The 26863-nt window shown below is 41.9% G+C and overlaps 1 protein-coding gene across 2 annotated transcripts in view; it reads right to left on the reverse strand.

The window, feature by feature from the left end:
- The window catches only part of KCNJ6 (potassium inwardly rectifying channel subfamily J member 6), a 163586-nt gene that overhangs the window by 127661 nt on the left and 9062 nt on the right, over nt 1-26863 (reverse strand). Inside the window, exon 2 of one of the 2 annotated variants that reach the window (XR_008435751.1) lies at nt 24926-25491. The exons of the other annotated variant lie outside the window; for it this stretch is intronic. The gene's annotated coding sequence lies outside the window, so the exon portion shown is untranslated. Of the gene's footprint in view, nt 1-24925; nt 25492-26863 lie in introns of those variants that run through there. 2 annotated transcript variants of the gene reach the window in all.

Consider the following 26863-nt stretch of genomic DNA (forward strand, 5'->3'; position numbering starts at 1 on the left):
GGACAGGGTTTGGGGTGATGCTGGTGGCACTGGGGTGGCACTGGGTGATCCTGGAGGGCTCTCCCAACCCTGATGATTTTGGGATCTCCTGCAGCAGCCAGCCAGCCTGCAGAGAAGCTCGGCCATAGCTCTGTGCTGAGTTTGGGACTGGCCAGGAATTTGTGGGAGACGCTCGGTGTGAGGGGATCCCTCCTGCTCAGACCCTTCCCAGCAGCCTGGATGCTGTGCATGGGTCAGTGTGTGATGGGGGAGGGAAAGGGGAAAAATCAGCTTTTGGTGTTTCACTTTAGACCTTGAAAGTCCCAAATGCTTCCACTTCTTTGATGGAAGAGTATGAAAACAGCTTAATGGGGAGGAGACCTGAATGAAATCACTCCAGAATGAGGTAATGTGCAGTTTCAAGTAGATTACATGGACATGTGCATCCAAGGAACACTTTCTTTTTTTTCTTTTTTAGGTTTTTTTTTTCCCCCAGCCAAAACACTGGCACTTAGATGGATGAATCATTGGTCTTATCTGGCAGTGCTGAAGGAAAATTTAAACTGGTGACTTCTTCTTTGTAGTTTAATGGTGTCCTTACAACAAAGATTTGTATTTGATGTGACTGAAAAAAAAAAGATCTAATCTCTCATGTTTGGACATATTGAAGGTAATAATTTTGTTTGGCAACTTCTGCATTGTTGTGGCTTTTTTAAAATTTAAACATTTTGAAATCAAATAGATTTATAACTTTATTTATTTATAAATATATTTATATTTATATATTTTAAATATATATTTTTATTCTGTTTTTCTGCTGCAACAAGTCTGTTGTGACTGGTCTAATTTTTTACCCCTTGAAATGTAGCAGCATTTCTATAGTTTGGAGGTCAGTTTCAACCCCATTTATCAGCGTGGCTGAGGATTTCAACCACATTAATTTATTGGAATTTCATTGAAAATTGGCAGCTGAGAAGGAGCCATTGCTATTAAGCAGTGGAGGATTTACATGGAACAGTTCCACAGGAATTTGTACCTTCTGCTGCTCCAAAAAAAATTGTCCACAAATGGTGGAGAATATTCAGCTTCAGGGGCTCAAATGGTGAAAATTCTGTGATTCATTAAATTTCAGTAATTTCCCTGAAGGTCTCAGTAAGTTGTGATAATCAATAAATTTACCCCACGGCCCAGTTTCAGCTCTAGAGTAAGACTTGTCTTTGGTGTATTGGGTTAAGTTGTAAATTTTTAGGTCTGGGCTGAATTTTTTAATTAAGGGAATTAAATTAAGGGAATAGTTTTTTATGGAAAGGTTTTGCAAGGAGCTTTGCTTGCACAGCTTCCTGTGGCTGTGCAGCTTTTTGTATTTCTCATTTTGCTACTACAAAGTTATATCCTCCTTACTCTAGATGTGATAGGAATAGCTCCCTGTGTAACTCTCCTGATCAGAATGGTTTGGGATTTTTTTTTCTTTTAATTTTTAATAGATGTCTCTCAGAATTTACTTCACCCATGGAAAAATGAGTTCGACTTTTCCTTTTATCCATCCCCACGTAAAGTTGTTCAGCAGTAGAATAAGAGGACCAGTTTGATGTAAAAAAGGCATTAATTAATCCCTTTCAGAACTCAATTTAATGTTATTTTCTCCCTTCTTCTGCAATAGTGTAAATTCCACATTTTAAGTTCCTTTGGTACTTCCTGGGATCATCTGCTGCTGACTCTACAATGACTGTAGCTTTTTTGGCTAAACTAAATTACTGGTGGTCTAAAATCCTTGACAAAGCCTGTTCAGCTGCTTGCCAGCCTTAATTATAGATTTGGGCAGTAATAATTTATGGATTTCGTCAGTAATAGTGCAAAACCTCTGCAGTCAGGACAGGAATTGCACACCTGTTTCAGCAGCTGCTCGAACGCCACTGGAATTGTTTTGAGGTGGCCTCATGAGGATTTGAACTGATAGAATACTTCCATCGTGGATGGATGGTCCTAAAATGAGAAAACTCCATGAAATTATGAAAAGCAGGTGCTCTGAGTGATGCCTCAGGTTTTGGCTTTTCTATGTTTCAGATTCTGTGCTGCTTTAGTGTGTGGGTCTGGGATTCATATTAGGGGATGGTGAGCTCTCTTCACAGAGCAGGGAGACAAAACAATTCCTTCTCCAGCTGGGCACCAAGGACAAATGATCCAAAGCTCAGGCCCAGGAGCACAAACAGCGTGGGCTGGAGAGAGAAAAACAAGCAGGATGGGAGTGCATGGGCTAAAGCTGGAATGGGACAATGAACTGCAAGGTGCAAATGGAGCAGAGCTGATCCCAGTGAGAGCCCCCGGGAGCGCTCGTGCATTTTGGGACCATTTTGGTTCATCTTGGGTGCAGCCCTGGCTGGGCTCTGGTGCTGCCCAAGGTGGATCCATGGAGGAGATCCTTTCCATAAATCCCTGCTTTATTCTTTAGCTCTGTCCAGCCTCTGCTCTAGCTCAGCCTTCCCAAGCATCACAGATGGAGGAAGGAATGGATGAGGGGAGGCAGGGAACACACCTTGGTGTTTTATCCCATGTTGTGCACAAAGACCAGTCCAGTTGATTCTGGATCAGAATTATAAAGGGTGAATTTTTTTCCCCCCATCAATCTGGACTTTTTCTGCTCATCAGGACAGCTCCAGACAGATTGTGTGATGACAATCTTCTGTGTGCTGTTTGAATATATAATAGGAATGGGATCCAGCAGCATGTGCATACATGGTGCAGAACAAAATGTTCTGCAAACCTTGACAGAAAAGTCTGTGTCCTTGCCAGAAATAAATACCCTTGAAAGACATAAAAAGCTGTTAATTTGTGTACAGTCTATCAGGAGGGGAAATTGAGAGGTGAGACAAGGGTGATTTTGTGGCCTCTGTTACCTTTTACCACTTTTTTTTTTTTCTTTAAATAACCCACCAAGATCCCCAGTCTCTTTTTTGGGAGAATTGCTGAGCTTCCAGCAGGGAATACATCCATCCCAATCCTTGTGAATTATTTAACTCCTTCAGGGCTGCTCAGAAGAATGTTACTTTGGTTTAACTTTGATTGGAAAAGGCACCTTCTTTTGCCTTCTATTCATGGTTTCTTTTGGCTGTTCTTTCACACCCTGCCAGCCTGGTGAGCACAGTGCAAATTATAAAAATCATTGATCTGCTTGCAGCACAGATGGAAGCTGGTGGAAAATTCACCCAGGCAGGTGCTGGCACTGTGAAATAAAATGGGAGTCGATGTCCAGCCAGCTCTGAAAGCACCTTGTGGGACACACCTACTTATTTTGGCACTTAAATGCCTCAAAAAACAACTGTCACTCTTTTATTTTAAACAGTAAAGACATCAAATTAAATTTCCATAAATTATAATGTATAAGAACCATGAAAAGGTTGTATTGCTACTCCTGTTAGTACTAAAATACTAATTTTTCTAAGCAAGGCGTTTAATCTATGTTGTGAGCAACACCAAGTGTGCACTTGCAGCGCTGAAAAATGAGTTTGAAATATGTTTTGGGAGGTTTATAGGCTTTTGTTGCACTCTCTGTGTTACATGCTTTATTCTAAGGGCTGTATTTACTTGAGGATCTTGGCTGATAATGTTTCACATTTGAGTGGAAATTACTTCTGGAGTTGTAGTAAAAGCTATCACCTCTGTGGCAACTTCATGTGTCCCAAGCGAAATGAGGCGTCATATCATGGAATTTATTAGAGTGGATGTGTCTGTCCCAGGGTGTCCTGCTAGGAGAGATCTGTCAGCACATTGTCACATCTCTAACAGGTGCAAAAATAGCCAATAAAATGATGATATGGCCTTGACAAATGTTCTTTGTTATCACACTTTGGTGTGGATTAGGGAAATTGCATCCTCAATCCCTGTGTTCAACATTCCTTATCAATTACCCAACACCGTGTCCTGCATTTTTCTTGTTTGTTGGGAAAAAAAATCATTAGGTTAAAACATTGTGTTTTTTTTTTTTTTTTTTTCCAAGCTGGATAAATTAAAATTTAATTGCAGCAAATGCCAGCAATGCTTCCTACAAAGCAAAGATTTCAGATATAAAATGGGCCTTTGAAATATCCATTTGATTTTTGCCCCAAAGTCATCTCTTTAGGCACCCAGCCAAATATCTGAACTGGCTGGAATTAAAACCAATCCACAGAGCTTTTCCAATTGTGTCTAAAAATAAATGAACTGATTTGGGTTATGGATAAATCATTCAATTTGGATAAAATAGGGACCTACACATCTCCAGATTTTGAGGGGATGGGTATTTTTAACCTCTAGGCCAAAGACAATTGCACTGAGTCCTGTCTTCTATCCCAAAAAAAACTTCTATCCATTTTCTAATCAAAAAAAGGGAAAACAGTGGTATGAAAAATCCTGATTGTTTTATCTTTTTGGATACAGAGAGACCACAGTGCTGGAAGCCATCTGGAAAGTTTAGTTAATTTTATTACAAAAAAATAGAATGTTAAGTGTCTGAAGAGAAAGTTTTTGCAGTTTTCCTATCTTTTCTTTGGGGAGATCAATTTTGTATATTAACCCATAATTTAAAAACATTTTTAGGAACTCTTGGTGCTTTATAATTTTTTTTTTTAAATTTTGTCTTTGAAGGAAGGAGTTAGACATGGATGGTGACATAATGTTTAGAGGTGTTTAATGTGCAGATTTTTTAAGCCTAGGAGGGTAAATTGCTTTGCAAAGTGAGATAGATGTTTTATTTGGTCAAATTATGATGCATCCCCTCATGATACAAATTGCTTCTTGTCTGCAAAGGGGAAAATCTCTTTGTATTTTGTTCTAGAGACTTTTGCTGATTTTCTCTGTTTTAAGATTTTTACTCTAATTTTCTGGATTTTGCATTATTGGCTTCCTTATTTCTTTTTCAAGAAAAAAAGGATTAATTATCAGAATCTCCTATCGAGAAATCATTGACTGAAAACTAAAGACATTAAAATAATACCTAAGAAGTGAATTTGAATGAATTTAAGGCAGGAGGAAACACCCACAAAATCAATTATCATCTAAAATCAGTGATTTCCTCTACTTAGAACACATCAGCTAGTTTTGGTAGCATTTATTTTCCTGTCATGGTCAGCTCAGTCTTCTGCACACAGTGCTGGTTTATAAGGCAGGTTTGGGATTTAGATGTACCATTAATAGACCAATTTGTCGAGTAAAGAATAAAATAAGAATAATAAAATGTTTTAAATTTATTATTATTATTATTATTATTATTATTATTATTATTATTCAGATTGACTCCTGGTTCTGTTATTTTTTTATTGCTCATTGGGACTGATTTTTTCCCAGCTTGTCTTCTTGTGTTGTTGTTTTCTGGCTGGAGCTGAGGGCATTGTTTTATTTTGATTATAACTGGAGGATTTCATCTGATTTGCCTGGCATGTGGAGCTCCAGCATTCCAGGGGTTTAAATAATTTGCCATTGCACCACTCTCTCCTAATTTAACTCCCTCCTTCTAGTCAGGCTGGAGAGGTATTAAAAGTTGGCAGAGTCCACGACTTTAAACTAACTTGTGCAATAACTTGATAAATCTGACAAATCCTTGTCTCCTGCCTACTAATCCCCTTTTTGTGGGAAAAGAACATGCATTTTGCAGCTTAGAATTGCTACAGCAATGGGAAGAAGATACATTTTTCAGCCTGGGTGGTTTCTCATGTGTCAGTTTTCTTGCTGCTTGCAGAATTAAGGCCAGAATGAATCGTGTTCTGTGATTTTTGCTTATGGATGAGTGAGTCTTTTTTTTTTTTTTTTTTTTCCTTTTAACTGTGTGTTAACATATTACCTCGTTTCTCCTCTAATCTGCTGACTCAGAATAGAAGGGAGTAAACAGATGTTGGAGGGTAGGCTTTGATTTATTTCTGTTTTGTGGTAGGGAAAAGGTGTGGTGGCTCCAAAAGCAGCACAGGCAGGCAAGGCCCCGGACGGTTTGAATTCACACTTTAAAAAAGATGTGAAAAACCAGGAGTAGAGCCCTGGAAATCAAAGGTTTCATTCCTCATGCTCCTGTTTGAATAACCTTTCCAATTAGGCTTGTTTTTTTCCTGTGGTATCAATGTCTCAGCTTTTGCAGCCAGCTCTGTCACAGCCTCTTTGGGGCGACCTCAGGAACAGGCACAGACTGTGGTGGAGGTCAGCCCACACTCAGAGGCTGAGGAGAATATTTATTCCCTCAGAACCAAGCTAATGTCCTATAAATGGCTAAAGAATCGAAAAGAAAGCACTTGTGGAACATAAGGACTAATATTTAATGCAGTTAGGGATTTTCTGTTCTCTGCAAACAGTTTATCACTGAACCAGTCAGGATTCTGAGATAAAGAAGTTATAAAATAAATGCCACATGCACTTCCCCAACCTCCACGGGCAACCTGTGGCAGTCCCCAGTCTCCCTTAGAGTAAAAAAAGTGTTTCCTGCTATCCAGACAAAGCCTCCTGTGTTTCAGGTTGTGAAAAGCACCTTTACACGTTCAATTCAGGTGTTTATGGACATTGGTAAACCCTCCTTGAGTTTCTCTTCTCCAGGCTGAGCACACCCAGCCTTTCCTCAAGGAAGAGAAGTTCCAGTTCCTTTTGCAGCCCTTCCCTGGACTCTTTCCAGTGTATTTCTGTATTTGTAGGAGTGAGGAGCCCAGAACTGGATGCTGTGCTCCAGGTGTGCTGAAAAGAGGGAAATTCTCATTTCTTCTCCTTCTCCCACCAGTGTCAGGAGCAGCACACGAATGGCTCAGCCCAGCTTTCCCCAAGCCCTCTCTCTACCATTTTATCCATTTACCCTTCCCAGATCAACAACAGCTTTCATCTATCGCTTTAATTTGAAGTAAGAACCTCTGACTTTGCTCCAGAGCAGCTCTGGGCCAGCTCTGGCATGGCAGCATCCTTCAGGCAGCCCTGACTGAGAGCAGACCGTGTTTGTAATGCAGTCATATTTACACTCCATGCTCTCAGAGCTGATCCAAAGCCATCTGAAACCAGTGGGAAGCTTTCAGGACCTTGATCAGGCCCTTAATTAGTTATACTTCCATTATTGCTCAGCAGGAGTCTGAAGGCAGAACCTTGCACATTCCTGTCTCTTTTTTCCTTTCCTGTTATTGAAACATGGAGTGACAAACCAGCCTAAGGTACAGTAAAAAAGTGGGTTTTTTTTTCCCCTTTCATGATTTCACAGAAATCCACATCTCCTTTTGTTTTCCTTTTGGTTTTTTCCCTCCCACAGTTAGCACATTAATTACTTGCTTTTTCAGCCTTTTTGCTTCCAGTTACAACAACCTTACTGAAAAGGGCTGCTGAGGAGAGAGAACCTGGATCCAGACTTAAGCTAAAAGCAGCTTAATTTATAAAATCATGAGGGTGATGCCGGGTCTGTTAACCCATTTTGAGAAGTAACATTGAGCCTTATGAGCCTCAAATTCCTAGTGCAAGCCTGTGGGTGTTGGGAGTGCAACTCAGGCTAGAAGAGCACAATCTGCAGCCCTGCAATCCCACACAGCTCTGCAAAGGTCGCTCCAGGAGTGAGGATTATTGCAGAAAAAGGTTTGGAAAAGCAGAGGTGAGTGTACCCTAAACTGCACTGAAACAAATAATTTCAGATATAACTCAAAATAAACATTGTAATATACAGGCTGATGGATTTTTTTACTTCTCACCTGTTGAATTTCAGCCACCCCTAAGGTTAAACCTCTACTGGTTCACCCTATCCAGCACTACAGGAAATTGGGATGAAAAGTACCTCTTTTGCTCCCTCCTAAAGATGGCAACTCTGGAGGTGTCTGCCTCCTTTAATTGGTTAGAAAAGGTACCCAGATAGGGGCCCAACCTGGAAATTAAACTTTTTGGTTAAAATAAGTTGTCCTCTCTTTCACTGGGGGGAGTGAATGTTTTCCATATGTCCAGTTCTGGCCTTCTCACTTCCAGAGAGACCTGGAGGGGCTGGAGCGTGTCCAGGGCAGGGAAGGGAGCTGGGATTCATGTTAGGGGATGGTGAGCTCTGTTCACAGAGCAGGGAGACAAAACAATTCCTTCTCCAGCTGGGCACCAAGGACAAATGATCCAAAGCTCAGGCCCAGGAGCACAAACAGCGTGGGCTGGAGAGAGAAAAACAAGCAGGATGGGAGTGCCTGGGCTAAAGCTGGAATGGGACAATGAACTGCAAGGTGCAAATGGAGCAGAGCTGATCCCAGTGAGAGCCCCCGGGAGCGCTCGTGCATTTTGGGACCATTTTGGTTCCTCTTGGCTGCAGCCCTGGCTGGGCTCTGGTGCTGCCCAAGGTGGATCCATGGAGGAGATCCTTTTCATAAATCCCTGCTTTATTCTTTAGTTCTGTCCAGCCTCTGCTCTAGCTCAGCCTTCACAAGGCAACAGTTCTGGCTCTGCACAGCTCCTGCCAGGAGGGGACAGCCGGGGGGTTCGGGTTCTGCTCCAGGGAACAGGGACAGGAGGAGAGGGAACGGCCTCAGGCTGGGCCAGGGCAGGCTCAGCTTGGCCAGCAGCAGGAATTTCCCCATGGAAAGGCTGCTCAGGCCTTGGCAGGGGCTGCCCAGGGAGCTTTGCAGTGCCCATCCCTGCAGGTGTCCCCTGGAGGTGGCACTCAGAGCTCTGAGCTGGGGACAAGGTGGGGTTGGGTCCCAGGTTGGACTTGATGACCTTGGAGGTCTTATCCAAGCTCAGGGATTCTGGGATTCCCTGAGCTCAAAGCCTGGACCCTTCTCAGCTGCCTTTGCCACAGGCTGAGGCAGCAGCGGAGCAGGCCGGGTGCTGCTGGGGGAAACGTGAGGACAGAGCTGGAGAGAAGAGACACCTTTGTCAGTAAAATGTAAACTCGCCATCCCCACCCTTGGAAAGCTCCCAGGCTCTCCCTGGCGTTATCAATACTGAGTTTCACCCAGCAGAAAACCACCTCACCCCCCAAAGCCCATATGCACTGTGGTATTTGAGGCACAACCCGTGAAAGCAGGGAGGGATCCATCTGGCCCGGCTTTTATGGGCTCTGCATTTTTACTGTCACTTTTAAAAAAGTTACATTAACACCCACCTCCAGGCAAAGTCCTTGCCTATGCAGCTCTGTGCTAAAAACATTCCCTTTCCCAGCTGGAGAACCTGCTCCTGTCTTCCCAACCTCTCCAGCTATCCCCTCGTGTTGCTGGTGCAGAACAAGAGGCTGAAAACGTCTGCATAATGTCTGTGTGTCTTTGGGGAGGGTGAGGAGAGGCGACTGCTGAGGCTGAAGTGCTTGAAAAGGAATTGTTGTGACACTGTCTGAATGTAGAATCACAGAATCCCTTTAAGGAGGGACCTTAAAGATCATCTCATTCCCACCCCTGCCATGGGCAGGGGCACGTTCCATTCTCCTAGGCTGCTCCAGCCTGGCCTTGGACACTTCCAGGGATGTGGCAGCCACAACTTCACAGGGAACAACTCAAAATGAATGGCCACTGCTTGAAATCAGAGTCTAAAGTAAAATTTACATGAAAATTGTCTTTTGATAATAGTTCATCATCAACCTAACTGACATATTTATATATGTGGGACATAAAATACATTTTCAAAGCTCAGGCTTGATCCGTCAGTTCATCTACCACCCTTTCTCTGTGATTGCATATTGCCTGCTTTCCATAAATAATACACTGCTCTTTTCCTGCTGACTAAGGACACTGCTTCTTAGAAAGGGCTTTCATGCTGCTCCTTTTCTGCTAACACCACTGAGGAATCCTGGATGAAAAGAGACAACTTTTCTATTGTTTCAAGCCTCAAGAATCTGCAGGTAATTCTACTGCAGTAAATTCCACGATGTACAGTTGTTATAACTAAAAAAACCCCAGACATCAACCTGCACTGTTAGGGTGGAATTGCAGTTTGAGCTGTGCTAATTATTTCTTATTAAGATGTGTGGGCAGGCAGGGGAGATTCAGGGACACAAAACAGCTGGAAGTGCCATCCCTGGCCCACAGTAAATGATTTGTGGAAGGTTTTACAGACTCCATAAAACTTCCCTGGTCTTTTAGGGATGTGGTGCTTTCCTGTCCAAATGTACAGGGTCAGACAGCAGTTGTTGAATAAGATAAGGGGTCACAGAAGCTGAGCTCTGATAACTGGCAGAGCTAATCAGGTCATACTCTAACATCTTAGCAGAATTTTAATTGAAAACACATGCTGGGGCCTGGCATCATCTACATTTCCATTATAATGCACCTTCCATGGCAGCAGTGCGCAATAAGGGCTCAACATCCTACAACAGCAAAACACTTCGTTTTAAAAGCAGGAAAAAAAAAAATCTTAGTCATCAGCTGGACTTATTAGATTTGCCTTAACTCGGTTAAATTTTGGAAAATTCAAAGATTTTGCAATATTTGTCCCTCAGAAGTGCATTTTTTTTTTTTAATTGAGGGGGTAAGAGGATGATCTGTTTACGAGAACAGGGTGGCAGCAGTCCCTTCCCCCCAGATTTACAGGAATTGCTCCAGGGGTGAGGAATCAGTCAGGGCAGTGGAGCTGTGCTGTGCTGGAGGAATCCTGGCAGACTTGCAGTCATTAAAGTCATTTTTCCTCTGTTTTTTTCTCACTGCATCTCATGAGTGCCCTGCCTCCTCCATGCACCCTGTGATGGACTCACTCCTGTTACGAAACAGGAATGTTGGAATTGTGTCACAGTGGAGTGACCAGGACCTGTGGAACAGCTGAAATTCTCTCCCCAGCACCTGTTTGAACACCTTTGCACTTCTCAGTGCTGTGCTGTGCTTTCACCTCTTCACACAGGCGATTCACACCCCTGATCAGCTCCCTGCCACAGTGAGGTGACTCCTGCAAATCCATTCACAGCACAAATGCATGCCCTCTAATTTGCATTTTAATTTTTCTACTTTTATTTTCCTTGCTATTCCTCAGCAGTGACTTTAACGAACTCCTTTCTTCTCTCCTTATTGACTCCTTCATGCCAAAAGAATAGAAAAGAGAATTATGGAGAGAGAACTGGAACAAAGCCCTTCTCTCCAGACAGCAAAGTACCTTTTTTTATGCATTTTGTGTGTTTTACTCGAGTGGGGGACCCCAATGTGCTTGCAAGTGATGTTGTGCTGACAGAACCAGTGCAGAACATAAGAGAATTCACAGTGAAAACTGGGGAGGAAAATTTGATATTTGCAGGCAAAGTCCTCAACAGACTTCAGACTTATAACCTTTAATAGAGAAAAACAGGTAATAACAGCTGCTTATAGATTTGCAGTGCTGAAGCAGAGATATGGAACTGCAAATATAATGGAACTGGGAAGATGTAATCAGTTTCAGAACAGACAAAAATGGTGGATATTTAAATATTTCATCTGGCCTTGTTGTGAGCTGGCATTTCTCTGTACTTACTAATAACTGAATATGCCATGGCTTGAAAAAAAATTGGGATGCAGAAAACCTGGAGGTGATCCAGCTGGAGAGGAAACTCTGGAGGGTGTCCTGGTTGTGGCTGGGGGAGGGTTAATTTTATTTTTTAATTTAATTTTAATTTTTTCCTAGTAGCTGGTTTGGGTTTAGTATGAAAAACCACACTGAAGTTTAGTGTGAGCAGTTTTCCCTAAATCCTGGATTTTTTTCAGCGTCTCATGCTCTGAAAGTGAGGAGATGGACACAAAGTGGGGAGGAAATACAGTCAGGACACTGACCTGGACTGGCCAAAGGGATATTCCCCACCAGAGGACACCAATCCCAGTATAAAACTGGGAAAGCTGACTGGGAGTGGCTGCTCAGGAGCAGGCTGGGAACTGTCAGTGGGTGGTGAAAATTGTGTCGTGCATCACTTGTGTCTCCTGGGTTCTGTCACTCTCTCTCCTTTTCATTACTATGATTATTATTATCAGTAGTACCAATGTATTATTATTATTACTATTATTGTTGTTATTGTTTATTATTATTATTATTATTATTATTATTATTATTATTATTATTATTATTATTATTATTATTATTATGGTTATTACACTGTCCTTATCTCAACCCACAAGGTTTACTTGTCCTTCTGCTCACTGGTGGGCTGGGAGGGAGTGAGAAAATCAATTATTTGTCAGCCAGGGTTAAACCACAACAGGAGGGGAAGGGAGATTGGTGCAAAGGGCACCTGGATATGGATGAATATGTCAAATAGTTTGGGACAAGTGACAGCATGATCTTCTTTTAAGCCTCTGTTTTAAACCCTGATTAAGCCAGTGTGTCCTGAAAGTCTTGGTCTAGATGGAATAATTTGAAAATTTCATCTCAGTTCTGTAATTAATCAGAGTTTTCAGTTTTGATTCTATGAATACCAGCACAAATATTTAGTGATGTTTACACCATAACCTGTGGCTCCAGCAGGCAGGTGTGACATGGATTCACCATTTCTGGAGTTCTCATGACAACACTGGGATATCACCCAGAAAAATCTACTTTTTCCAAAGACAAGCTCCTCACCTGGGGTTATGTGGTGAGGTCTGCAGGTGTGAGAGGACATCACCAGACCCCTGCTGTGGGAAACAACAGAAAAATTTATCTGTGAGTCATGTTCTTCCCTGGATTTTCAGGTTCTGCCCCTCAAAAGTGGAATTTAGCTAAAGGCTGAACAGACCTGAGAATAAAGCAGTGGCTGCTACTGATGCAGGGGGTTTGTCTGCACAGGTCCACGGGAAACATGGAATTTGTGTGTCCTCCCTGCCAGCAGCCAAAAATCTTTCTATAGAGCCACACTCAACACAGAAGGGGGAAGGAGTTTGAATATTGTTGAAATTTCCTTTGAATCACCTGCTTTTAATGAATGTTCTAAAATGTGTGACTGTGGAATGCTTCATGCAATGCCAGCTCTCACTTCATCAGAGAGCACTTCCTTCTATATCCCTGTGTGACAAACTCTTGTTTTTTCAACTAATTAATCATCTATTTCATTAAGTAAATATATGTTTTTTTTGCATTTAAACTCATTGAAATTCAAGTTTCAGGCTCCAACAAGCTCTGAGCAACCTGGTCTAGAGGAGGGTTCCCTGCCCACAAAATGGGGTTGGAACTAAATTAACTTTAAGGTCCCTTCCAACCCAAACAATTCTCTGATTCTTTGGTTTGGTATTGAATCATCTATTGGAAGAGTCTCCAGCTTCTGGGGCTTTGAAATAAATGTAGTTACTCATTTTAATTTTGGATTAAATTTAGATGCAAGTCACGTGAAATCATGCAGTAATCTAAAAATATCTTGTGCAGAGTCCTGTAAATGATTCCCAAAGAGATATAAACAGCATAAACAGATATATGATAATTCTACTGGAGTTTTTAATGTAGGTTTTCTGTATTTATGAAGAGAATATTCAGTTTTGATATCTATGTCTGGAGCAGTTATTCTCTATCCTACACGTGTCCAGTGAAAGATGAAAAGGAGTTTGAGCATATCCTCACATCAGGACCATTTTGCTTCAAGTTCATTCCATAAATTCTGCCTGGAAACCTTTGGAGTAACACAAACAGATATTTCACACATGATTCATGAGGCTACATCCAGTGTATTCCCCCAAACTGCTTTTTAAGGAGTTTTAAAATTCCTACTCCTCCCAAACACAGAAGGTTGTCTCTGCTGGCAAGATCCAAAGTATGGAACAAAGGCTAAAAGCCATAAAAATATTGAATTCCCCCAGGAACCTGCCCTGTCCCTTTAGTAACACATCCCTTTCTTTTCAAGAGGATGCACCAAATTAAACTTCCAGTGGAATTTTCCATGCAACCACATTTCCCATGGATAATACATTCACCCAGGCTGAAGAAATCTTAGGTGGCAATTATGGAATTAATTTCACCTACTTTTTTCTTTCTTAGATGATTCCTGTTGCTTCCAGAGATCATTTTATCCCATTGCAAACAGGATTTGAGGCAGGAAATATTTATTTCCTCCTCACTGGCTGGGAGCAGTCCAGCCCAACTCCCCCTGCATGCCCGAGTTTTTGACTGCTGGCAGGACTTACACGGCTGATTTTTATGAAGATATCTGGAAATTATGGCAATTTTGGACCATTGCACTGTATTGAAACACTGTTCCATGCAGTTTTTCCCTTTATCCTTTCAATCATGACTCTCTCCTCCAGTTGCTGAGTGCATCTCCAGTTTTCCTGCTGGAACACCCACCCAGAGGATTTACATTCTATATTCTCTAGTATTTTATTGTGTGATCTCACAACCAAACTTTGTTTGGTTTTGGACTTTTTTTTTTTCTTTCTTCATAGTAATTAATTAAAACACAGAAAAAGTGACATCTGATACCTAACCAGGTATATATTGTTTATATTTTTAATGTTCTATCAGTGACATTCCTAATATTGTGCACTTGACCAATAGGTAGATAATTTTTATGTTTGTTTGGGGATTTTATTTATTTTCCACAGCAGACATCACATTTAGCTTCCAGCAAAAGAACTGTGATGTATAAGGTATCATTTTTCTCCTTCCACCTATCAATGCTGGATTTAACAGCACCCATTCTCCAAATGATTTATTGCCAATGATTGCAATTTTCACTTTTAAATTGTTTGTCTAATGTCAAAATTATTCAGCATTTTATGTAAAGTTGTGTATTATGTTAGACATCCAGATAAAATGCATCACACTTAAGTCTTTTTCCTGCTTTATGGATGAAGGTTGAATTCAAAAAGATCCTGAGAAGTTAAACTGCAAAGACAGCTCTGGAAGCGTTTCTGCAGTGAAAGCTGAAGGAGAGTCATGGATTTTACATCTATTTTTCAGCAGCATTTATGGTGCAGTAAAGACACACCCCAGACTCTGTAAGGATTGGGGAACACCCCACTTGAGCAGGGGGAGTGGAGGAGAAGCCTGCCAAAATCCAGATCACAAAGGAAGGAGGTTTTAGGCTCAAAGGTTGCTCAGCCTGGCATTGTGTGAGAGAAGGAAGCAGCTTTGCTGCCCAGCTGCTCAAGGATGCCAACAGTTGCTCAAATCCTGCCAGGGGGCCGGGTGCCAGTGACAAAAATGAGCAGAGTGTAACATCTGCTTTTTGTGATTGCTGCCCAAAAAGGAGAGAGGAACATTCTGCTGCTTCAATGCGCTCGGCTGGAAAGCCCTGGAAGGGTTTTGGAGTGTTGTGCTTGCCTTTGTGCTCTGCTGCTTTCCCCAGCCCACCAGCCCCAGGCACCTCAAGACAAGAGCATTTTAGGGCTGTCATTTGGGCTCTTCCTGTGGCAGGGCTGTGCTCCCCCTCTCTCTAGCACAGATGGTGGGTGTAGAAATGAAGAGATAACCCAGGGGCTGAAAGGCCCAAAGGGATCATCTCTGGTGCCAAAAGGACTCAGGTCCCTGCTAAGGATCAACATCTTAGTCTGGAGAGCAGATGTGGGAAGAGATAAAAGAAATATTCTTGACTGAGAGACACTGTTTTACAAACTATAAAAGGCACACAAATTATCACAAAGGCAGAAGCCTTCTACACACACCCTGAAGGGTTCAAGACTTCTCCCCAGAGTTTGGGCACAGATTCCCTGGTTAATGTCTTAGGAATTGAGGGAAATGATCTCAATGTGTGCCCCACCAACAACTGGACAGTAAAATACATTTGCCAATTGTATGATTAAACTCTTTTATTGACCTTTATTTTGTTGCAAATGACTCGAAACTTTCTCAAATTACTTCTATTCCAGTGCAGGTGCACATGGAAAGGATAGAATTAAAATATTTAGTGAGGGAAGGAATTTCATGGATTTCTCTGAGTTATAGTATTTCTTTGCTAGCTGTAACATTAATAGGTAACTTTAACCTCGTGCTGTGTTTACCTACTAGTAGTTTTTTTTTTTTTTTTTTTGTCTTTACTCCTGTGTAGTATTTAGTTTAAGTCTTACATCTGTTAGTTTTGTGTCTATTAAATAAATAATTCATTCTACAATAGACCAAATCAGCCATTATATAAATAATTCATTCTACAATAAACCAAATCAGCCATTATTGAACAACTTGTGAATGAGAGTGGGTTTTGGGGGTGCTGGCCACCTCAATAAAACTCCTGCCTGCTGCCAGGGGCTTGGGCAAAAGGCAGGGACTTATCTAAACCCCCACATCTATTCCTAACGCTTCCCCAGTCCTAACTGCTCCTGGGGTCCTGTGTCACTATTGGACACGAAATGAGTACACAGAAGCTTGGTAAGTTCAAAAGAGAAAAAGAGCCAGTTTTATTCAAACATCTGGTATTTATAGAATTCCAAAGGTGACCGTGGATTGGAGGATGGAATTACCACCTCTCCAACCGCACTGGTCCAAAGATCAGTCAATCATTTCTCTCCACCCACAGAGAACTATGTGAAGTATTCTATTTGTACATGAAATTGTGTGGGAACTCTGACTCTCAAATATGTAAACATTATCAGAAGGCTAAAGAAGTTTTATGAGAAAACTTTCAAAAGAACTATAAAAGAAAACTTAACACTTTTAAAAATCAGGGCAACAGTCCTGAGCCCAGGGTGACTCAGCCAGAGCTCTGGAGCCTTCCTTGGGTAAGGCCTCTCACCTCCTCCTCCTCCTCCTCCTCCTCCTCCTTCTCCTCCTCCTCCTCCTCCTCCTCCTCCTCCTCCAAATGTCTCAGCGAGGCAGCCAAAAGTTTTATTCTCGCTCAGGATCTGCTCCTGGCAGACACAACCAGGCTGCTGGAACCCACAAGGAGCTTGGTAAAACATCTGCCCTGCGTCCCTGAAATGCCGAACACCTTGAGGAAACGTTTGGCTCAGAGCAACATCAAACAACTTTGGAAGAATTTAAAGTGGAGGCTCTGTGGTGGTGGAGTCATCAGGCACAAAGCAAGGCAGGGGTTGGATCCTTGTTCTCAGGAGTGGGATGCTCTGCTTCTCCTGGGCCTGATTCACACATTCCAGGGTGGAATATGTGAGATCTAGAGCATGTTTGGGAATTTTGTTCTCTGGCTGTTTCCAGTCCTTTGTAATTGTAGCCAATTATTTCTGGGTTTGTTTTTTCTTTGTTTTTGTAGCAATTAGTCCTGTTTTAGGGCAATAGTCTGTGTGGCTATTGGAGTTGAACCTGGTTTTTCACACCTTTTCTTCATTTTGCCGAGATAATTTTGGATGCTAACTTTACCCTCTAAAACACAAAAAACATTATTTTATCTGACAGAATTGGGCAGACCCAACTGGCCACATCCTTCCATGCTGACAGTGCACCCCTGGTAACTCCTCCTTGGCATGTTTCACAATTAATTTTATAGCCATGAGAAGGTAATTTCTCCTAGAACAGCTTTGCCCGCTTCCTGATTAGAACACTGTGGCAGATGGTGTAACATCTTAATAAAATCAAAATATATGACCCTCCTCAGCTTCTTTCTTAGACTGTGTTGATCTACTGTGGAATGAAATGAGGCAGCTTTGATGCAATGTGCTGTTGATAAAGCCATTTTGGCTTATATTTCCTGGTGCTCAAAGCAGGTTTTATTTTTCAGAGAGCTTAATTTAAGGTGAGTGGTCCATAATTCACCAGTTTCTTTTCCTTTTCCTGCCAAACATCCTTCACATTTAAGACAGGCACCACATGTGTTCTCTCCAGCCTGCTGGAATTCCCCTCATTCTCCATGAATTCTGAGATAGACTTGATGTTGTCTCAGGCTGGCTTTTAGTGCATTCTTCAGGTTTAATTGATTTGAGAACATCAAGATTTATGTTATGTCCTATCCAGTTATAGGGGAGGATCGTCCCTCTTGGGTTGAGTAGCTCCTTTCTCACCACAGGCCTTTCCAGTGCAAAAATCCACAAAAAATACTCTTTATCCTACTAAATGTCATCCGTATCTTTCCTTTCTGTTGAGAAATGGGATGAAACTCTCCCAGCATTTCCTCTTGCTGCTGATCTCCTCACAGATTAATTTCTTGCTATTACTGTTGCCTCTTCCAGGCTGAACTTCTCTTTGTTTCTTGGCTTCCAGTGTTAACCCCTATTTCCTTCAGAAATTATCTCTGATGTTATGGCACAGTCTCTGTGTGCTTTGTTCCTGTGAGGTCAGTGTGAAATTCTCCACTTCGCTCAGTGAATCTCTTATCTTTTAATACTTGATATGGATTTCTCTGGGTGTGCCCTTTCTCTGGAGGACAGCTTTCCCAAACTGCTGCAGTTTTCTACAAAATTCCCCCAAATCCCTACAACTGACAGCTCCTGGAATCTGTGGGATTCTTCCAATTGCTCACAAGAAATTTGATTTTCTGATCCTTTTAGGTGAGTGATCTATTTTCAATCCCCAGGGTGTATTAGCACTTTGTTCCTCTCCTCTCCTGTCACTGCCTGGCACTTGTGTCGAGTCCTTCCCTGTGCAAAACATGTCTGGAAAAGCACTGGACAAACTTTCTGTGCACAGGAATTGCACCAGGAGCTTGTTATCCTGATGACCTCAGCTGTTGTCTGTGCTGATGCAAAAATACAGGAAATAAAGGGGAATAAGGTTGAGGTGTTGGGGCTGGGTTGGACTTGATGATCTTGAAGGCCTCTTCCAACCTTGTCATTCTGTGAGTTTTGGGAATTCTGGGAATAATCAGATTTGTTCAATGGATTTTCATCCCACTTAGAACCTTTTCATGAATGATTCTAAGCATGGCTTTGATTCCAGGCCCTTTCCAAAGTCCCTGGTGTTTGCACACACCTGGAAACTCAGACTCATTTGCCTTAGGAAAGATGCTCAAGATCACCCAGCCCAACCATTCCCAACCAACCAGTGCCAAGGCCACCACGAACCCACGTCCCCAGGTGCCACATCAAAGTGTCTCAAAGATGAAGATGCCCATCTTCATCCCTCCTCTTTCTCTGTGCTGACACTGGTTCTGTGGCAAAAGCTTTGCAATCATCTGAAGATGATAAAGGGAGCCTGAGAGAAAGTTGGAGAGTTACTTTTTATGATGGCCTGGAGTGACAGGACAACAGGGAATGGCTTCAAAACGGTTCAGATCAGATATTGGGAAGGAATTTTTCTCTGGGAGGGTGGGCAGGCCCTGGCACAGGGTGCCCAGAGCAGCTGTGGCTGCCCCTGGATCCCTGGCAGTGCCCAAGGCCAGGTTGGACACTGGGGCTTGGAGCAGCCTGGGACAGTGGAAGGTGTCCTTGCCATGGCAGGTGTTCCTACTCACTGGATGAGCTTTAAGGTTCCTTCCCACCCAAACCATTCTGGGATTCTGGGATTCTATCATTCCATGATGTACTGCTTGGTCTTTGAGGTGTGCTGTGTTAAAATGTTCATGCTCTTGGTTATGTACATTGTGATGCTCTTAAATTAAATAAAACATGTTTATACTGGAGTGGCTGCCCGGGGAGGTGGTGCAGTCACCATCCCTGGGTGTGTTTGACAAAGCCTGGATGTGGCACTGGGTGCCAGGGCTGAGTTGAGATGTTGGGGCTGGGTTGGACTCGATGCTCTTGGAGGTCTCCCAACCTTGTGATTCTGGGATTCTGTGATTTTGTGATTCTATGTTGTATTTAAAACTCCATCCTGTAACTTGTATTCTGTAGCTTTTTGGAGCTGCTGAGGCAGTGCCTTACTGAACAGTTATCCCAAATGAATTCTGCTGCTTTGTTCTAAGGCAGACACTGAATCCTGGGGTGAATTAAAGGTGGGACATTTTCTTGTAGAGAATTGCTACCTTGGGCTCTGAAAGATGCACAGCAGTGTTACTGTGAGTGTTTTCCTGTGTCTGGAATATTCTGAGGGCAAAATTTATCATTCCAGTAAGAGACAGAATATATATCCAGTGGCAAAACAACAACCATTCCAGAACAGGTGAGGGTTTGTGCTAAAGAATGGAATTTACTCCCTTCTAATCTGAGCAAATAAAAATTTGCCTAGTCCTTGAAACAGGATAATTCAGCCACTTGTCAACATACTTTTATAAGCCTGAGCTTTGTCATTAATATTTCTTGAGGAAAAGGGAAGAACACCTTCAGGAGGGATGTGGGAAATCCATCCTGGCTCTTGGTGGGAATAATTCCCCAGGAAACAGCGCCACATTGAAGTTTGGGAATAAATTAAGTTTTAGCACTGCATTTATTCCATGCTCTGTATGCCCAGAATGGAGCTCAAGGCCTTATGTGCATGTTGAATAGTGGGATTTTAATAAATAATAAATATTGCTACTCAATTAATGTTTTCTATTAATCCCTGTTCAGACACCTTGGGAGAAATCCACACCCTTACTGAAGGAAAGACAGAAATGCTTCCCCGGAATATGAGCAGGTTTAGAAAGGTGCTGTATTCTCTTGGACTCTGCTGTTTGCACATCACTCTCCCCCCTCTCCATCCCAGCACTGCAATTCCAGTGGGAATTGGTCAGCTCCGAGTTTGTGCCTTTCTCCAAGGAGACACCTGGACGTGGCTGTGCTCTGCTGGGCTCCTGAGCTGGGTTTTCCTCCAGCTTTTGCACAGGGGTGGTTATGTAATGCTGCAGCAGCGTGGAGAGACAGGAACTGCTCGATGAGGAGAGTGACAGTGGCGTGGAGCACTGAATTCCACCAGGAAGGTGAACATCCTCAGCTTGTGGCAGCTAAAAAGACAAAGTTCTTTAATGGGGATTATTCAGATGAGAGGATAGCTGTGCCAGGCACAGTGTCCATCTCTGTGTGTGTGTAATGAGCTGCTGCAGCCCAAGGATTTCATCCAGTGACCTGATAAAAACATGGATTCTTGTTTGGTGCAAATAGGTGACTATTTACACGAGCTGGCCGTGGAATTCTTCTTGCATCTCTTTCCATCAGATCTTCTTTTTCTGGCCCTGTCCCTGCTATGGAGCTGAGAGATGCTGTGTGCTGCATGTACTGGAGCCCTGCTAAGCTCCAAATGTTCCTCTTTCTGTGGGAGTTGCTAGAGGCAGGAGAAAAGCTCCTCTTTCAGATGCTACTTAAGAGTTCAAAATGCTGGAAATTAGCAGAGAACCATTATTTGATTTTGCACTGAATGTGTGTCCACTGAGGGCTCCGAGACTTTGATGGATCTGAGGGAGGGTAAACAGAGCCCTGCAGTGTCACCCTCCAGGTCCCTGTCCTGATGCCACAGGTTTCTTCCCTAAAATAAACTCTCTTTGTGGTTTTATTTCTTAGTAAGGACTCTGTTCTTTCATCTTGGCCCCTTGCCTGTAGAAGGGGCACAGGTTAATTAGGGTTAATTGCTTTTTTTTTTTGTTTAGAAAATGGCATTTTCTGCCTGCCTGTGCTTTGTGTTCTGAAGGGTTTTCAGCACTTCAGCACCTTCAGCACTTCTTAGCCTGTCCTCGTATTTTGAGGACAAAATTTATCACTCCAGTAGAAGACAGAATATATATCCAATGGGGAAGCAACAACCATTCCAGAACAGGTGAGGGTTTGTGCTAAAGAATGGAATTTACTCCCTTCTAATCTGAGCAAATTAAAATTCTCCTCCAACAGGATAATTCAGCCACTTGTCAACATACTTTTATAAGCCTGAGCTTTGTCATTAATATTTCTTGAGGAAAAGGGAAGAACACCTTCAGGAGGGATGTGGGAAATCCATCCAAGTGTGGAGAGTAACTATGGCACATTTTCAGAGGTACAGTGGGGATAAAAGGCTTTGTTCAGCAGCCTTGAAAAACTGAATGAAAAAAAAAAGATTTTTTCCTTTCCTTTTTTTGTTTTTGTTTTTTTTTTTTCTTTTTATTTTGCTACAGATATAAGAAGCAGGAGAAGAAGCAGAGGGAAAAGAAGGTGAGGCAAAGATCAGCCACTTGAGGGGGAATAAATAATGAATATTCAGTTTATTTCAGCACCTGAAACAGCTCTGGTGGCTTTGGGTATAGTCTAGAGATGTCTGCAGTCATGAAGCTGAGAGAGAAACTGGAGAAAACAGTTTGCACAACAGCAGAGTGGAGCAAGGATTTATTTGTTTCAGAATTCCTTGTAATCCTCTTGCTCTGCTTTTAATGGCAAAATGGCAGCTGTTTAATTCAAGTCACTGCTGTAGCAGTGTAAGTCAATCAGAAATTTGACTGTGTTAGAAAAAAAAAAAACCTGATTATGTGATAGTTAATGCAGTTAATTCACATTTTCAATTATTATCCCACAAGGATATGCCTATGAGGAAAATACCACTGTGCTGAAGTTCTTCCACAAAGATTGATAGAGATGACAAAATGTAATTAAGGGTTTCAATTTATTCCCACTGAAATGAGTTGGGAAACTCTCAGGCACTTCAAAAGCAGCCGCCACCTTTTATGTTTGGCTGAGATCAAAAATATCCACTTGGAAATATCAGAAGCAAACAAGGAGGGCTCAGAAGTAACTAAAGCAAAATTCTTGGAGAACTCAGTGTTCTCTGTGGGCTCTGGCAGTGCAGAGCTGCTCACACAACAAATATTTGCCAATTGAATGATTAAAATCTTTTATTGACCTTTATTTTGTTGCAAATGTCTTGAAAGTTTCTCAAATGACTCCTATTCCAGTGCAGGTGCACATGGAGAGGACAGAATTAAAATATTTAGTGAGGCCAGGAATTTCATAAATATAACACTTCACAAAGGAAAATTCCAAACCCATTCCTGGACTGGGGTTTAGAAATGAAATATAAACCTTCCAGAAATGTGACACAGATCTGAAAAAGATTGCCAAGAAATCATCCAGTGATGGACTGTTCACACAGAAAATCAAGTTATACCCTGAGAATCAGCCAAGTTAGCACCAAGAGACTAAAGGATGTTCCAAGTGGAAGGAATTGAAAATCTAAGTGGATTCTTTCCTAAGTGGAAGGGATATGAAACCTAAAAATCAGAATAACGAACATTTAAAATCAAACTACATTTAAAAAATTCCCCTACAGCTGTAACAGGGAAATGATTTATTGTCCTTTTAAGGAAAATAAGAAGGTGGATTTAGGGAACAACAGGCTGATTAACTTTCCTGAACTCCTTGGGAAAACTAGTGAATATGTTCTCAAAAAAAAGCTATTTCCAGGAAGATGAAATACAAGAACATGGTCAGGAACAGCCAGCTTGGATTTAGAAGTGTAGAATGTAGAATAATGGAATGTTTTGGGATGGAAGGGACCTTACAGCTCATCCAGTTCCACCTCTGCCACGAGCAGGGACACCTTCCACTCTCACAGGTTGCTCCAAGAAAAAATCCAACCTGGCCGTGGACACTTCCAGGGATGGGGATTCCACAACCTCTGCAGGCAATAAATTTACCCATGGCTGGCCAACCTGACAGATTTTTACCACAAAATGTCTGGATCTGTGGGTGAGGGGAGAGCAGCCCGTTTTTAGCAAGACTTTCAGCATTATCCCACAGTTTTGCTGGCCAAGAAAAGGACAAATGGAGTGGATGGATGGACTGTAAGGAGGAGTGGGAAGTGGGTTTGGCCTTTGAAGGGTCTGCAGATTAAAATCTCACAGCTCCTGGTGCCCCTTTTGATTCCTTTTGGGGCACCAAAGGAATCTCAGCCTCCAGCTGACTCCAAACTGGGAGGAGCAGAGGATGCCCAGGGATGTCACTCGGCCAAAAAAAAGAAAAAATGGCTCTCAAGAACCTCATGAAGTTGAAACAGGAAAAACACCAAGTTCTGCACCTGGAAAAGAGCAGCCCATGCATCAGTCCAGGCTGGGAACCAACCCGCCCTGGGATAAAATCTGGGAGCTGCACCAACATCCAGCTTCACGTGGATCAGCTGTGCAACCTCCAGCAGGGAAGGCTGGACGTGCACTGGGATGGTTTGGGAACAAATGGCTGAGCAATGGGATTATTCCATCTTCTTGGCATGTGTGAAGGACTCCAAAACTCTTAATCTATTTTCCCATGATTCTGTGAAATTATATAATAATTCTTGTATTTGTATTTTATTAGTTGTTTTTTTTTCCCCCGAGTTCATTTAAGATCCATGACAGGTGTTAAATTAGAGTAATAAATGCACATACGCTGGACAAGAATCTTTCCACATGCACCAAAATCCTGGAAATTGGGAAGGCACACGAGATTATGTCCTTGTACATAATTAAATCCTTGATTATTGGCTTAGGGGAAGGAATCACAGGCAGTATAAAGGTAAAGCACTTGATTTTCCAATTAATTTTATGAACATTTCTATCTGGGGAGAGAAACTTCTAAAACTTTTTTTTTTAACCTTTAGTTCTAACAGTTCTAATTTTGACCTCTCCACTAATCATTAATTCATGTTTATCCAGCTGCATCAAACTACACTGATCCCCTCCTTTTTGCCTCCCACATTGGTGTGTGAGATTGAGCAGAAGTGCTAATTCTATTTTATTGAGTATGGCTTTGATAATTACAATTAGAACTGGAGAGTTAGGTTTGAAATTTAGGTTTTTGGGTTTTTTTTGTGGGGGGTTTTGTTTTGATTTATGCTTGTGGTTTTTCCTGATGATTCATCTTCACTAATGATGGTCAATTCATCTCAGGTCAACTCACAAAAATGCAGTTTTTTGACTGTGAGTATGATGAAATGTGGAGTATGTGCTTTGGGTCCAGCCTCACTCAGCTTCAGATTTCACTGGAATGAGAAATTCACCTGAAGCCAGAAATTGTTGTGGAAATGTGAAGTCCTTCCTCTGTGTAATTTGCAGACAGTGAAGTTGGATTTTTCTCCCCCTTCTGCTCATAAGGAGAGTGCCTGAGGCATTGTTTTCAAGAACAAAATGAAGATTTTTCTTGCCATTTCAGTTGCCACTGTTTGCTCCCACCTTTTCCAACTGCACAGCCCAGCTCCTGGGCTGGTTTTTGTCTTGAAAATTATGGGGTGGCCCTGCCTACACATTTAATGGTTTGAACATCACTTGGCCTTTTAATGGGCTTTTTCTGGACTGGTTATTGCCATAAATTGTCAAGAGCCTGTTAGTGCACTACTTATTTCTGTAAAACTTCATTAAGGGGAAGTAGGAATAAATCTGTCTTTATTCTGCATTTCTAAAAATAATATGTAAAACATAACAGATGGCTTAATATTTTTATTTCACCATTTCAGCTGTGCTCACCTCGACCGCTCTTGACTGACGTTCCACGCAGGTGCCAACAGCCATTAATTTTAAAATAAGCTGCTTTGAAATCTGTTTTTGTGTTTACTCCCAAATCCATGCTTTGGACCTAAGGCAGGCTGATCTTAATTGAAGATCCTGCAGAAACACTCAGCCTGCAGCTCCTGGTAAATGTTTGTGTTGATGTGCATCCACCTCTGTTGAAAATGGGCTCCGAAATCCTGGGGAGCTGCAGAACTCCCATGGGAGCACCATGTGCTGGTGTTGTGGCCAAAGGTGAGAAACTCCATCTAAAATCATCACAGTGGGAAAGGATTTGGAGTGTTTGTAGAGGTTTCTGGAATGTGCTTTTGGATCACCTTCCCTGGCTCTGCTGGCTCTGCTTTTACACCGACCAAGCCCAAACAGGAGCAAAGTTGAGGCTGGATTGCACAAATATTTCTGATGGCAGGCTGGAGGAATGAAGTCATCCTGGGATGTGCTAAGGAAGCTGCATGTCAGACCTCTCTCTCCTACATACCAGCCTGTTTAAAATAAATTTACATTTAAGGTCTGATATGAAACCCCTTGAAGTGAACGGAGAGACTTTAATGCTCTTTGACTAAAATGCACTTAGCAGATCTCATATTTTCTGTGATTCTATTTCTGTAGCAGCTTGGTGGGTTTTACTATTCCTGAGCATTTCCTGCAAGGCTTCCTCCACTTTCTTTTGTTATTATTATTTCTGCTCATGTTAATATGATAAATCTTTCCTCTGCTGTAATTCTAAGGCCCTACCTGTTTTTCCTGCTTAATTATCTTCTAATATTTCAGTTGTGCCCAAACCCACCAGTCTGGCTTCTGAAAGCAGCTGGAATTAAAAACAAAACAAACAAACCATGAGTTCTGCTCTTTAGAAACATTATTATTATTATTATTATTATTATTATTATTATTATTATTATTATTATTATTATTTTCTTTGATTTTATATGGTGTTTCTGTTGAAGTTCTGGAGGTAAATTGGTTTCATATCTGCTGTCCTTGTGTCTTACTCCTTGGAAGAGCAAAGCTCTTTCCTGCAGCAAACACTGCTGGAATGCAGTGTGTCAATATCAGGCATTTGCTGCTTATACACAGAGAGTCCTCCTTCTTTTCTGGAGAGTTTATTAAGAATAATTACTCAAGGAAAAACATTTTCTGTATATCCAGAAGGCAAATGCTTTGGTGGTATTGGGTCAGTGAATTCACTGCTGTAGCTTAGACCACAAATTTGCCACTTGCAAGGGGTAGAAAATAGTGATCCACAACATCCAGACGTTGCAGGTCACCTAAATTCCAGGGAGCCATCCCAGAGCTGTGGAATGGACTGTTCCAAATATGGGAGTCTTTATGATCCAATTCTAGGGCTTTTTTTTTTTTTTTTTTTTTTTTTTTGTGTATGTCATTTTGCCTTCTCTCTCAAGCCCTTCTCCTTTCCACCCCTTCCAAATTTTAACCACCTTATATTTTGATATAGCTTTCCTTCCTCTGGCTAGAAATGAAGAACTCAGCCAGACCCAGAATTTGGAACTGCAGCAGGAGTTTAGGGTCACCTTTAAATCTTTAAGTCCTGTTTTAGGGAAAAGTTTAGTGGTGGTGAATGTGTGGAGAACATCTAGAGCAAGTCAATCCTTACCAACAAAAACAAACAAAAAATTACATGGTAAATGTCCAACACATAATTACAGCCACCATCACTAGAATATTCCAGATATTGTTGGAATATTTTTTTGGTCACTACAATGTTCTGCTTGTTTCTCTTGCAGCTTTTAGTGGTAACTTTGGTGTATTTGGGGGAAGTGGATTACCACTGCTTTGTTTGTAATCACGGAAGGCTTGGGATGCACTTTATGATTTAATGTAATTATGCCTCAT

Source organism: Vidua macroura, chromosome 2, assembly GCF_024509145.1.
Source record: "Vidua macroura isolate BioBank_ID:100142 chromosome 2, ASM2450914v1, whole genome shotgun sequence".
Taxonomy (NCBI): Eukaryota; Metazoa; Chordata; class Aves; order Passeriformes; family Viduidae; genus Vidua; species Vidua macroura.